This window comes from Melozone crissalis, unplaced genomic scaffold (genome assembly GCF_028551555.1).
Source record: "Melozone crissalis strain CALT ecotype California unplaced genomic scaffold, PUWL_Pcris_2 ptg000016l_1, whole genome shotgun sequence".
Taxonomy (NCBI): domain Eukaryota; kingdom Metazoa; phylum Chordata; class Aves; order Passeriformes; family Passerellidae; genus Melozone; species Melozone crissalis.
Genome location: NW_026535794.1, coordinates 30,737,318 through 30,749,541, shown reverse-complemented (window position 1 = coordinate 30,749,541; position 12,224 = coordinate 30,737,318). Strand labels below are relative to the sequence as shown.

The 12,224-nt window shown below is 40.9% G+C and overlaps 1 protein-coding gene across 2 annotated transcripts in view; it reads right to left on the bottom strand.

Annotated features, from left to right (window-relative positions):
* Positions 1-11,707, bottom strand: part of HDAC9 (histone deacetylase 9) — a 452,941-nt gene extending 441,234 nt beyond the window's left edge. For both annotated transcript variants that reach the window (XM_054273209.1, XM_054273214.1), the window contains exon 1: positions 11,493-11,707. The gene's annotated coding sequence lies outside the window, so the exon portion shown is untranslated. The remainder of the gene's footprint in view (positions 1-11,492) is intronic.
* Between the last annotated feature and the right edge of the window lie 517 nt (positions 11,708-12,224).

Below are 12,224 nucleotides of genomic sequence, written 5' to 3'. Positions count from 1 at the left end.
GCTGTGAGCTAGTAATCACTTGCATGCTGAGCAATGGCAGGGTACTGCTCAAGCTTTGCTGTTTTCAGTCTGTCAAGACAGGGTTCCTTTGGTTGTCACCTCCTTCCTGCCAGCCAAGGTTGGCTACAAAAAGACATTCACCTGCCCTGTGACTGGACTTCCATAGAAATTACACAAGAAGCACTAGAAGTTGCAGTCTGAATGGTGGTTGGTGCATGCTTTGCCACTGGGAAGAATCCATTTATCCAGCAGATTTTTGTGATTTGGGTGCCGAGCATAGCAGGAGTTGTCCCATGAAAAAAAAAAAAAAGAACTTTTTTCTTTTTTCCTTCTGCCTTTGCCTTTCTTGATTCTGAATAACTAAGAGGCCTGTAATTCAAAACTCTGCATCATTCAGGCCAGCAAAAGGAAAAAAATTAAGCTAAGACTCATCCATGCTGGCTGTCTGTGGTTAGTAGAGGACTTTCTGTTCAGAGCCATGAGAATGACTAGAACTCAGGCTGCAACAGGGAGTGGGAAAAGCTATGGGAAAACGCTGTCACCTTATTGCAGGGGTTCCATACTGCTATCTTCTTATCACAAAAGTTTCATACCTTCTTGGTGTTTCTCATGGACAGCTCCTCCAAGAACTGACCCCTTCTTCTTCACAAAGCAGCCAACTGACTCCAGTTCCAATCTCAACCAGCCACCCCACTCTTTTATAGCACTTTTCTTCTCATTGGTTACAGCTGTGGCCTGTTAAAGTCAGGCCTGTTCCCAATCTTTGATAATTGGCTCAGCTGTAGCTCCTTAGGGGTAAGATTACTTTCTACACTATCTTCATTTTCTTTTATTCTATCCCCCTAGAGGAAAAAATGTAAGGAAGAATATCCTTACTCATGAAAGGAAGCACCATCATGCATTGGAAGGTCTCATACCAGCACAGACTGTATCAATACTGGCTCAGTGTTGTCCCCTTATTGTGTATGGGTAATACACATCACAATGTGTATGTGTATACCATTGTGATTACCCATGGCTTCATAGTCCCCAGACCAATGTAACAGCCAGCTGTGTTCTCTGGGCACAGAAGAAGAAAGAAAATCAGAAGAAAATTAATTGGATTGCTGGACAATACAGTCAGCACCTTGCATTCTTAAAAATGTTTGGCCGTCTTGATGAGCCTACAGGAAGCTGTCATAACTTGGGATGTAAGCCTGAGCATCTAGAGGATATGAAGTTGTACAAAAGCTGCTACTTGGTGTTACAATCAAGGGCAATTTTCCCACAAATAAACTCAGATTCATAATTTTAGAGTGTCATCTAACATTTCTCCATGCAGGAAAATGAATTCTAGTCTTTATGAACAATCATGCATAGAATTTTATGTCTTAAACACAGTCACAGTACTCCACTTTACCTAAATAGAATTTATGCCCACTGGACACAGTAACTAGAGGGTTAGTGGAATCTGAGTGAGAAACAAACATTACTTCTGCATGAATCATGCTGCTGAAACAGCAGATTGAAATTATTTTAGAGAGGAATGAAGAGTTTAGGTCTCTCTTATTGGTTCTATAAGGGCACAGCTTCTCTCAAATTCACTATTCCTAAAAGTGAAGTGTTGAATGTGCCATCTTTCTTTCAGCTTCTTTACTTCAATTATTCAATACAGTTATCCAAACAGTCCCCAAGGCTTATACACAAAATCTGCAATTACCTTCTATGGGCCAAAAATAAAAAAAAAAAGGGAAACATACCCCATTCTATAACAAAATGGCAAATTTTACAACCTTACATAGAATGGAGGGCTCTCCTGTTGATGCTTTCTTGTTCCAGGAATTATGCACTCAATAGTGAATAAATTCTATTATAATACTAAAACTGATTTACTTCTACTGGAACATGGAAGATGATTCCTTCTAATCAGGAACTCAGCACCAAAATAGAGTGGACCTTCAAAAAAAGCGTGAAACAATCAGGCTTTGCTGTTATTTGATGCAATTGTCTATCCAAGCATAATATTCAAGTCTGTCTATTGTATACACTTCCAGCACAGTTGGTATATGGGTATTCAAGTAACAAAAATGTGATTTTTTTGTTTGAGTTTCTTATTTTTCACTTTGAGACTGCTTTTATTAGATCTTCCAGTATTTTTCTCACTCATGATACATCTCCTAGCTATGTGAAAGGGATGTTTTCTTCTATGGTACCAAAGGTGTTGGCATGGCAGGCAGGATGGAGATAGAACAATCTTTGATTACATGTTCACTTCCCACTGCTGTCCAGCGATAATTCTCTATCAGAGACAGTGATTCTAGCTGCCATCAGCCAAGATGAACGTGCCAAATCCAATTGTCTGTGTTAGCCTTTATATCCAACTCCAAAGCTTCCACTCGCTTCCCAGAAATACTTCCATTTAAAACATTCAGATTTTACTAGCTTTATCCTCACATGCATTTTTATTTCTCCTCCTTTTTTTGCAGAACTGTAGTAAAATAGGCAAAGCTTCTTTTAATTTTCAGAAGAATTGCAAAAGGAAAATCAATGTAAACTGAAGTAACAGAATTTCAATTTATTACTATTAGGAAATGAGAACTACAGCATTGAGTAATACTGCAGTTACCAAGCTAAAGAGTCTCCTCATCTATTGCAAATTTAAATTTATTTCTTTTCTTACCTAACCTACCCTTTATTTCTTCTAGCAGCACTGGTTTTATTGTCTAATCAATACAATTTTTAATGACTGATGTAGAATGCAACATAACTGGTTTCAAGTACCAACTGCAACATGCATTACAGAATTACTTTCACTTTAAACAATTAACCAGCTGCAAAATGGTCAAAACCAAATGAAATCCTCATTCAGAGAGGATTTTTTTCTTCTATCTACTACACAAAAATTGTATCTACATTTCTATTTCTAGTAATGCCACAGCCAGTACTATTCTATACCAGGATAAACGTAGAGAATTCAGCTGTAGCAGTCATCTTTTAAAACAGAAATATTGTTAGTAGTACCTTCTTTCATAACAAATGACAAATAGATAATAAAATGAAACAGGTGAAAAACCTTGAGGTTTATTTTCTATTCATGTTAATCCCCTATATTTAATTACTGGTTTCTGACAAAAACTTCCTTACCAAAATGGTTAAACAGTATTTGTTTTTTCCAGAAATTTCAATTTTACAGAGAAAGTACCACAGAATTTACATTGTTTTTTTAAAGCACCCTTACAACTTTACAAGAATTTAATTACTATTAAAATTCTGGGGCCTGGATGACGATATGCAATTAGATGTAATTCAGTATAATAAGACTGAGCCAATAGCTAACACATTTTCAATTTGACGCAAGTCAGATTTTCTCTTTTTTTTCCCTTGCTATGTGCCAGCAATAACAGTTCTGTTAAGATCAGTATAGTTAATTATTCCTTTGCCTAACTGAAGCAGCAACATTACTGGGAGAAGTCTCTAGACAAGAGGATAACAGCCTGCATACAAAAATCTGACGGATCATTGCACCGATGTACAGTAACTGCTTTAAGGGTGAAAAATAATTGTCTTTGCTTTGCTTTATGTCTGCTTAGCACATAGTCCACATCCTGTTATGATGTTGGACTTAAAACCCAATTATGAACAAAAAAATATACATATATTGGACTTCATTTCTGGCCTTGCCTATCTGTGCATTTCCCATTCACTCTGGAATTGACTCTTCTCATTCACATAAATGACAGATGTTGGTATTTTCATCATATTGATTTCAACATACTTGGAGCAGGAAGCTATTTAGTGCTTTTTTTTCACAGAGGTGAGTAATATAAAATGACCATACACATAACATAGCAATGGCAACCTAAAGATGAGGCAATCCTATGATATTTTAAGAAAACTACTTTAGGTTACATATCACATAGTTAATCAGTTTTATGCAAGATAATCACCCTCAATCAGAGTAAGCAAGCAGAATTTAAAACCTTTTTAAATGTGGTTTACTTTTAATTTGTTTTGATTACATTTATGTCCTTAAAATACAAAAAATATGCCTTTTTAAATTGTCTCTCCTGAAATACTTAGGCTGAAATCACTGAAAAAATCCATATTTTTTGTCTTAACATGATAATGGATTTATTATGTTGCTTCATTATCTAACAAAAGTGTCTTTAGAGCTGACATTTCTATGCATAAAACCTAAATTATGGTCCAAATGTCAGCTGAAAAAGACTCTCAGTTGTTTCCTGCTGTCTCTCCCAGCTCAATCTCTCTTTACAAAAACAGCAATACAAACACTCCTCAGAAATGAAAAGACTGAGGAGAAAGGATGCATACAGACTCCACAGGCAACCAACATCCCAGCAACTCTCTTCAAAAGTATGGATGACCATTCTGAGGATAAGTACATGTGAAGCTGTGTCAGAAATGACAGTCAATTTGTCACTACAAAGTCAATGCAACAAAATCCTTCCAGATTTCTCACAGGCATTGTATACAGACTCCCCATAAAAATTGCAGTGAAATTATGGAAGCAGCTCAGTTGCTACTCTGTGGCCTAAAGAAAAACTATTTCATTTGCCAGACGCCCAGAAAAATCTCCTACGCATACCAGCATGCTCTGTTTGCATGTAATCAGAGTACACTGAAGAAGCTACAAACTTATATTTAGGCATCACTAAGGAAAACTAGTGATGGAGGGAATAGAAGCATGCAGACAGTTTGATGTAGGGAAAATGTACCCAGAGTGCATGCCAAAATCTGCTAAATTTATTTAAAGGTAATTTGGAAAAGATGGCTGCAAAAAATAATCAGGAATTATCTTTTATACACTTTTCTAGCTCCTCTACTTCTCTGACTGCCTGTCTAAATTGAATCAGCTTCTATGGTTTGTGCCAATGAATCAAAGAACAATCCACTGCTGCTCACTCCAGTCCCAGATTCCATGCTCCGTGCCATTTCTGCTCTGGCTGGGAAGAAAATGAGTTTACTACAGTCTTCCATGCATGTCTTCAGTAGATCTCAACCTTGAACAAGCTCTCCTCTTAATCTGATCTGTTTCAACAACAAACAGCCCATCAAAGAAAATTTCACTTGCAAAGATGACATCCTGATCTCATTATAGTCAATTGCAAAACTCCTCACAGACAAGTAAAATCCTTGACCTCTTCCATCAAGGTCCTAGTACTGTTAATATTAGTGTCACCTTCAGCAAATTTTTAGAAGATGTCATTTCCTTTCACCTTCTTTTGAAATCTTCATTTTCTTCATAATCTGGATCAGTATAAATGACATGCATTAGCACAAGGAAGAAGGATGGTTGATCAGCTCTCAGAAGTCCTAAAGGAAGTCTCATCACATTAATAGACTGATACTGATCCAGTCACGTGTCTCACTAAAATGCTACAAAAACCTAAGGTTACACACCCATTAATGACATAAAACCTGTGCCTGTTATCATTGGTTTCTGAAGAAGGCCTCTGCAACAAAAAATCCGCTTACTAACTTCATTTTCCAGTCAAAAGGAAGCCTTGAACTCTTGCTCCAACTGTTCAAAAGATAGCAATACCTAACTACATTTTCATAACAGAATTTCTTTTTTTGGAGGGAGGTGAAAGCATATAGCCAGATGGAGTGGAAGACAAGGTGTATGTGATGGCAGAGAACAAATATAAACACTTCACAGTCTTCCAAGAGACTCCAAGTAAGCAACCTGGATGTACTGAGAGCAGTTAAATATTCTCTTAGGTGGCTTCTTCATTCACAGTCTTCATAAGAAACTAATGTTTTAAATAGGAGAGCTAGCACCCCTTAAAGATTTTACTTATCTTTTCTTTGTCACACTCTGCTCAGCAGTACTTGGTGTTCTGTGCAGACTGCCCACCTTCAGGCATGGAATGTACACATGCAAGAGGAAGGGACTGCTAGGCTGGTATTGCAGTGGGTAACCATAAATTAAACCTACAAATGCAATTTACAAATGAAAATGCCTTTCTCTGATTCATACCTTGACTTGGATTTACCCCCTGAACTATTCACTCTGGTAGGCTGTGGTCCTGATTGCCACAGGACTGCATCTTGACAAAGTCTTTACTCTGTTCCTGTGGTTGAGATTCAACTTCAGTCCCCTGCTGCTTCCTAATTGCTCTGATTTTTATGGAAGGAAAACTGAGTACACTGAGGCCAAAAAGAATCCTATAGCAACCTCCAGCTAGATCCCTGGTGCTGATTATGGCAGTCAGGAGGGCAGACCTAAACCACATTAGAGGACTATGATGTGTTTCAAGTATTGAAAATTATTTTCCATTGCAACCCACTGATCTTTCAATTTATAATATGTTTTCAGAGAATACATAGAGTAATTATTTATATCCCAAGTAAAACAGGTTCAACTCCAAATGAAATATCAAAAATCTGCTTAACTAATAGTATGACTTTTTAATCAATGTTGGTTGTATTGATTGCCAAAAGGGGAAACAAAAAAGATTGGAATGGCAACCGTTTGTATTTTATATTGTCCACATATTCCTTTAGTTTTAACCTACAGTTTTATATATGGACAACTGAAGAGCTATCTATCTATGAAACAAATGAATAATTTACACATTTTATGCACCAAATAGTTACTATGTGCAGCTGCCATCTGCAGCTGCCTTTCCATTGCAGCTGTGTCACCTTTCACCAAAGCTTCTAGAGCAGTGTTTGCCTTTCTGACCTTGGCACTGTAAAAGGCTGAGGCACCAAAGGCACAGTGCAGCACCACTTCCATTATGAATAAGTTCAGGCTCAAGTGTTCACGTATCTTGTATGCACACAAGATTGGCATCCTTCAGGACTGCCAATTTCTCTTGTGCACTGGACATCACCTCTTCAAAATACTCTTTAGACCAGGTCTTTGCCTCTCTTGCAGGTTAATAGAGCATGGAAACAAAATCTGGACTCAGTGAACATGACAGTAGAGGCTCATGCATGCTCAGACTAAACCAGAAAACCAGACTCAAGTCTGAATAAAACGCCAAGAGTGACAATCATCCATTCTAGAGAAGGAGCACTCTGTACCTGGAACAGAAATGAGCTAAAAGACTGAGCATCTCAGAGCAGAAATCAAATGAAGAGATATAGAATCCATCATCTTCAACTCCAAAACTGAGGAACTGGGGACAAATAAAAGACATACTGTAAGGAATCATCTTCTTACTGGCACTACTGAGCAACCTTCGCTGAAAAGCATTTCATTTTCTTAAACAAACATAGTTTACAGTTATGCAATAGATTTAAAACAAACTATCCTAATAGTTGCTACATATCATAAACTTCAGCAATGTATCATGATTTGTGAATAACCAATGTTAACATTATATTGAAAAATACCATTAACAATAAATTACTGGAAAATAAGAACAAATATTGGCTTCCTATTACTTTTCCATCTCATAATCAACATCATACATTGAGTTAATGCTAATTAATTCAAGTAAACATCTGCTTGAATGTTGTGTAACCAAAAGTTTTCAATCACTTTTCCCTATAAAGGAATGTCTAAATTGCATATCACTTTGTCCACCTTGACTGGGCAAAAATGCATGAACAGTAAAATCTAACCAAACCAAAGACCTGTTCAGAATCCAACACCTTTTCCCCAGATACTCAATAGCAAATGATGAGGAAAAGTGAGGAAGTGCAATGCAACCATGAGAATGGTATCTTCTTGAAATACTCTGAAGCCTCCAGAGTATTTGCTGGCTGGGGACATTCTGATTCAGAAGCATTATACCTCTGCTTTCTAGCCTTTGGTCTTTTTTTTTTTCTTTCTTTTTTTATCTAGGAATTTGTCTAAATCTTTTTTTGACCTCATGTTAACTTTTTGCATTGACAAACTTCTTTGGCAGAAAGTTATACAAATATATATTGTACAAAAATTGAGAAGTATGGAGAAGTGTGGGTATATCCTCACAGGAAAGGTCTAAGCTGGCTTCAAAGTATTGAAACATAGTTTTGAGCAGTAGCTAAGCACTATTTCACTCTAATTTTTTTAGCTGCTTGAAGATGAATCTATAGATTAGCAGCACAAATAAACTTTGTAATTTATTATTAAAGTTGTAACGATAAATTCAAGACTAGCACAGTCTTACCCAGCACACACTGATGTTCACAACACATTCATTACAAGTTACATTGTAGGTGGCGATTAGGTGGCCATTGAGTAAGGAAAAAATTCCTTGGTCGTGTATGATCATCCTAATTTAAAAACTCAAAACCAAAAGGAGAAAATAAAAGGTGATTTCATCAAGTAATGTTAGCTCTAAATTGCCTTACTCATCTATCCATTTCAACAAACAGTATAACATTAAGTGATTCAGCAATGCAATATTCTCTGCCTATTTATCTGGAAATCATTACTGAAGCTTTGAAGCATGAAAAATATGTTTTATCATAGAATAGCCTAATGTTCAGTCTTTACATGAGAGCCATCTTTAATTTAACTCAACAGATGTATTATGTACCTTCTACTTAATTGTAGACTGCAACTTAAAGAACATTTTCTTACTTTTGAGGAGACTGGAAAACTGATGGATAGTCATTCCTTTAATTTGAATTAATATGAAAAATTCATGTAAACAGCATGCTTATAGGAAACAACATACAATCCTCAAAAAATCTGGCCCAGAACTCTTTTGCAAAAGGGAAAAAGGCTCACTTCTGTGATGCACTAAGCTCTCTCAGCTAAATGGTTCAGCTATGACTATGCTGCAAGCCACAATACTTTCTATTGCAGTTTCAACACACATACCCTAAGTAACTTTAAATTAGTTTGTTTGAATACTGGTGAATATAAGCCAAGAATATTACAAACACTCTGATAAATATGTGCTTAATTTACCAATTTGGAGATTATTAGACTACATCCCAACTCTTTTGCCATTTTTCATTGGTATAGTTTGGATTTGATTACTTTCAAAGCTACGTTTTGCCTACTAACATTTAGCTGAATATTAAGAAACTAACTGCTGCAACTACATTCAGGTACCATCAGTATTCATGGCAATTCATACAATTTTCAGGACAGGTAAACTTAAATTTGATACATATTTTCAGTATGCAAGTAATATCTCTAACAGCAAATTCTATGGGGCTGTTTCAGGTAGTGAGAAGAAGAACTGAAACTCATTTTCCAGTTTACATGCTTTTTAGAAAGTACATAGTTTTTATAACTGAATCTCTTTTTAATGTTATTTTCATCCCAAAATTACAAAATACATATGCCACTTAATTATAGTATTTTCTTTTTTTTTTCCACAGAAATAAATTCTAATAGGAACAACTGCTCTAAATGAAGCATGTACTGACTTCCAGCAGTGAAGACACTATTTCGCTTTTGTTTTTAAGCTGCTCTGGGAGCAGGACGATGCTGGTGAACTGGAGATACACAGCAGCTTACAAATTACTGTTCCCATTTAGTCATGTAGACCAAGCTTCATTTGTGGAAAAGCAATTTAATGGAAAACCAAACACTACTGTTTTCAAAACTAACATTTTATAGTCAGATTCAAAACATTTGGGTGCATTAGACATTTACACAGACTTACAGAGGAATTTGACACTGAGACTCAGTGCTTTGGGTAGGCTTAACTATGGTGCTGGGTTTGCATCAAGTTGGTCACCAAGAAGTAAAATGGCATGTTTTTGTCTTTTTTGGAATTCTGAACTGACAATTACATTTTTGTTAAAAAGACAGCTATTTCAATATTTATATGAAGAAACTTGCACCAGTGGTACACAAACACGACTGACTGCAGCTTTTCTCTGGAGCCATGACATATTTATTTCCAGTGTTTTGGATCACATCTTTGTCATGACAATGAAAAAGAGGCCTTAAAAAGTATGTTATTTGCATCATTCATGGTAGAAACTTCTATACATTTGAGACATAGCTATTTTACACAAATAACAATGCAACTTAAGTGTATGAAAGGATGGAATTGCCTTCCAAGAGTGCTCTGGTGTTATGACAGAGAACAAGCTGGCATCTCTTTCTGAACAAAGTAGGTGTTCCTGGTACAAAACACATATGAGCTGGGGCCACTGATACAGAAATGTATTGGACATGACAGAAAATTTAGAGACACTAAGCAACAAGATAAGTTCAAAAGATACAGGGATGCTGTTGCAGAGTAGGGTGTACGGGGAGAGAAGATAGGAGCAGGACAAAACATTTGAGTAGGACAGGACATTTGAAATACCTGAATGTGAAATACCTTCCTTTTTTGTTCATGATTTCTCATCACAGCTACAGGCCTTTGTGAGCTTGCAAATTAAATCCTGAATAACTGTCACAAAACTATTCTTCTGTCACAGAAAACAAAATGTCAAGGAACTAAAGCCGACAATGTTGAAAGACAAATGTTTAAAATTCCTCAGTTTCTGTGTCAGCACTTGTTCTATGCTGTTTGTGACAGAAAATCTCAACAACTTTTGCATCAAAAATGCACATTCATGTATTTTCATGTGTCAAAAGGTCTCCACAATCCACCTCACCACTTCTTCTTCAAAGATCAGCTTGTTTTAAATATTTGTCCACACTTAAATTCCTATGTTGTTTAACAGTGGGTTTAGACCTCATCAGAGCACTTGAAAATATAAACTGCTGTGGGCTCAGGGTAGGTATTAAAAGATGAATGTGCATTTTGTGCATTACAAGTAATACCTGGGGTTTTTTTCTATAGGAGTGATAAGCATGAATGATTACTGATTGCTATTATGTTCCATTTCATATCAAAACTCAGGCATTTTAGATGAGTCAAAATAACTGTACCTTTGCTGGAAGCTACTTCCTCACGCCCTGCGCTGCCAGCCGGGAAGCTGCCGGCCGGGATGCACACACCGCTTTGGCACCGTGAATACAATTACACAGAATTCTGGCCACCCACCCGGCACGGGAACGAGACGGGACGGGAGGAGATGGGAACGGGACGGGACGGGACGGGACGGGACGGGACGCACCCGCCTCCGGCTGCCGCCTGCTCCGGGCACTCCGACACGGGCCCGGCGGCGGTGCCCGAGGAGGGCGCACCCGGCGTCGCCCACCTGCTCGGGGCAGCTCCCCCGGCGCCCTCCGGAGCCCCGCGGTCCCAGCCGGGAGCTGGCAGCGCCCGCCGAGCTCCGGCAGCCGTTCTCCGGCCGGCACCCCGACTCTGCCGCGGCCCCGCCGGACGCGGGGGTCGCAGAGGATCCCCCGGAGCCCGAAACGCACCACCCGCCGGGCAGGGCGAGCGCTTGGGGAGCTGCGCTTCCACTCGCCCTCCCGCCAAGTAAAACTTGCCAGGGGCGGCTGTGTCCTCCCTGCCCCGCCACCTTGCCAGCCCTTCGGTGCAACTTCCCGAAACCTCCCCGAAGGTCCCAAAAACACCGCCCCGGCAGATCCTGGCGGCGGGACCGGCCGGCCCCGCACTCGCTGCCCGCCGCAGCCGGGCGGGACGGAGCGGAGCGGAGCGGAGGGGCAGCCGGCCGGTGCCACTCACCTTCCCGCTGCTCCGCCTTATCTCTTGGCTCGCGGGCTGCAACTTCCAGCGCTGCCCCCAACTGCCATCTTCCACCGGAGCCACGGGGGAGCGAGCGGCGCGGCGCGGCGAGGAAAAGTTGCGGCAGCGGCGGCGACTAGGTGGCGATTAAGTGGCGACGAGGTGGCGATGAGGTGGCGATTAGGCTACGATTCGGTGGCCATCGCGCCGGCGGGGCGAGCCTGTGCCGTGCGCGGCGGGCGGGCGGGCGGGGCGGCGGCGGCAGCTGGCGCGGGGCTGCGCGCTGCGATCGCCGCCCGTGGCGACGCGGGGAGGATTTGCTAAAAATAGCGGCTGGCTCGGCTCGGCGCGGCGCGGGGGGAGGCGGGGAGGCGGCCGGGCTGCAGCGCTCCCCGCCGCGGCCGCTGGGGGCCGAGGGGCCGGGCCTCGCAGCGCCCGCAGCGCCGGGCGGGCTCGGGGCAGAGAGAGCCCGCGGGCTGCGGGGCCCGGCCCGCCGAGGGACGGCTGGCGGCGGAGCCCGCGGTTATTGCACGGCGCCCTCCCGCTGGTGGCCCCGCCAGCCCTCGGGACAGGACACACACCTGCCAGCCCTGCCAGCCCGGGGACGGCGGGGCCGCAGGGACTGAGAGGGGACGCGGATCTGGGACCGCGCCGCGCTGCTGCCGCCGCGTCCCGGCTTTCGGCGGCGCAGGGAGAAAGGTGGAACAGGCTGTGAATGTGATTCTGATCCCC